The following is a 2,647-nucleotide window of genomic DNA, read 5'->3' on the forward strand; positions in this document are numbered from 1 at the left end:
AAAGAAAGAAAGAAACCCAAACAAAGAAACGTTTCTCTTTAATCCTAAAGGTTACTTTCTTTCTTTTAGCTCTCTGGGAAAAGTGTGTCTGGGAGTGAGGGCCTGGTCTGGCTGGCAAGGGGAAGGGGAGGGGGAAGAGGGGAAGGACTTCTTACGTCCCCACCCGGTGCCGCAGGAGGTAGCTGTCTCTTTAGGTGTCCTTGAGCTCTTGCTGGATCACCTGTCTGTCTAACTGTCTGACCACCAGCAGGCTTTCGCTCAAAGGATCATTTTCAAAGAAAGTTTGTCCAATCTGAGCTGCCCACAGAGGACCCCTCCTTCCTTCCCCCTCCCCAAACCCACTCAGAGAGACCCACAAACACATACTCAAGGAAGGGCCAGGGAGGAAGGAGCTGCAGAGATGAAAGGGTGTGCTGGCTTCGGGGCGGACTCGGCTAGTCTGCTGGACCCTCCCAGCTGGACTCCCAGCCCGTTCAGCCCAATCCCCCTCTTTGTTCAGGCTCCCTGGAGATCACCCCTTTGGGTCTCAGTGGTGGGAACACACTATGGTCCTGACGGAGCCCCCTCCTTGGGGGAGGAAGCCCCAGCTCCACTGGCACCTGGCCCTGCACTGACTGGCACAAGTGCCTGCCTTCAGCACCTGCCCCAAAGCTACCACACCTTTGCCCACTACATCTGCAGGGCCTCATTCTCACTCTAGTCGCTCTGGCATTCTGCAACCCAAGGAGATAGCTGGGGCTGGGCTAGGCAAAGACAGGAAGGGAGCCTATCTATTTCTTCTCCTGGGTTTCCATGAAGGAGGCAACACGTGTCTGGTAAAATTTTTTGTTTCTCCCACTTGATTTCACAAGAAGATAACTCACCCCCACAAGGCACAAATTAGTCCTTTAAGCACGAACCAGACCCATGTGTAGGCAAGGAGAAACCCTCCTGCTTTTTGCTCCTTCCACGGTATCTGCTGAAGGTAAGGATGAGTAAGGCAGGGCCTTAGTAAGGGCTGGGGTTCCTCTCCATATTCCTTCCCCTAAGAAGCTGCCCCCCAGCCCATTTCCCTCCCCTTCCTGTTCAAGCCTGGATGGGGAGTAAGGGCATGAGACCAGATGCAGAGGAAGGCAGAGAGCAGTTCTCAAGCCCCCTACCCCTGGGTGGGGATCAGGACTCCTGAACCTTTAAGGGTCCATTCTTCCAGTAACCCATAGTGGGCCTGGGCCATGGCCCTACCTAGCTTAGGCATCCATTCAACAGAGTTTTTAAAAAGATATTCATCTCCTTATTCTTTTAACACCTACTAAGTGCCAGCATTGTTCTGGGCCATGGGATGTGAGCGTGTACAGTTTAGGGGACACAGACAAGTAGGTAAATGACCTCAAGTGTCTGAAGGTCATAAAGGGAAAGCAGAGTGCCCTAACATGTGTACCACGGGAGACAATTTGGTCTGAAAGAATGAGGGGATTCCTGAAGAAAGTAACTTTGAGTGAAGATCTGAGAGCAGGAAAAAATCAGCTGAGCAGAGGGTGGGAGTTAAGAGGAGGAGGAGGAGTGTGGAGAAGCATGATCTCAACAGAGGGAGCAGCATGGGAAAAGGCTCAAAGGGGACAGGGCTTGAAATCTTAAAGTCTTCCCATCCAAATTCCGTAAGCAGGCCCACAAAGCCTTTCAGGAAGAGGGCCTTGGCTCCTCCCCCTTCTTCCCAAATGGCCCCTCTTCCAGGAAGAGGGCTCTGACCATCCCTCCCCAACCCACGGAATTTCAGTGTCTGCTGACTCAGAGCTGAACCTGAACTTTATTTGATGCAGTGCAGGAGCCCATACCGCCTGTCTAATCCCAGGGATTTGGGGTGAATCCTGCCTCCCAGGCCTGGCTGTGAGCTCCGAGGACATAGTTCTGCCTCTTCTCCTCCACCTCCCCCCTTCCCCTGATACACAGTGCTTAGGTCAGAGGGACTTTATACCTGGACTTGGCAAAGCTATGCTCTTTCTGGAGACCATCACTCCTCCATGGGCCTGTCCTGTGCGTGCTACTGTTATGCCCTGGTTTATCCAGTCGGGCTTTCTAGAGCCTCACAGCCCCTTCACTGCTCATAGGCCTCAGACAGGTAGCTTAGGGAGCAACTAACTCCTATTTGATTTTAAATCCGCCTCATGATACCTCTAAAAATTAGAGTCCAGTCTGTGACAGGAAACTTACTTCCTCTACAAGGCAGAGATGTTCATGGTGGGACATCTGTCTGTCAGAAACTACTTCCTTCCCTGAAGGGAGCCTGAATCTACCCCCCAGCCTGGTTAATTCATTCATTCACTTATTCATTCATTCACTCAACAAATGTCAATTGCAGGCCGACTGTGTGCCAGCCCAGGTCCCACATGCTGAGAATACAGCAGCAAGCAAGACAGATCAAGTCCTGTACCTCGGGAAACCTAATGCGTGGTGGGGGGAGCGGGGAGACAAAATGCGTCATGAGCGCTGAGAGGGAGAATAAAGTGGGATAAGAAAAGAGATAGACAGACAGGAGTTGGCTTTTTTAGGTCAGGAAAAGCCTTGCTAAGGAGATGTTATCTGAGCAGAGGCCTGAAGGAAGAGAGGAAGGTACCCAACTGGGCACTGAGGAAAGGCATTAGGGCTGCCTGCAGGAGCCTCCAACAGCCTC

At 52.0% G+C, this 2,647-nt stretch overlaps 1 protein-coding gene across 21 annotated transcripts in view; it reads right to left on the reverse strand.

The window, feature by feature from the left end:
• Positions 1-2,647, reverse strand: part of STRA6 (stimulated by retinoic acid 6) — a 44,918-nt gene that overhangs the window by 24,083 nt on the left and 18,188 nt on the right. The window lies entirely within an intron of this gene.

Source organism: Pteropus vampyrus, unplaced genomic scaffold (genome assembly GCF_000151845.1).
Source record: "Pteropus vampyrus isolate Shadow unplaced genomic scaffold, Pvam_2.0 Scaffold462, whole genome shotgun sequence".
Classification (NCBI taxonomy): domain Eukaryota; kingdom Metazoa; phylum Chordata; class Mammalia; order Chiroptera; family Pteropodidae; genus Pteropus; species Pteropus vampyrus.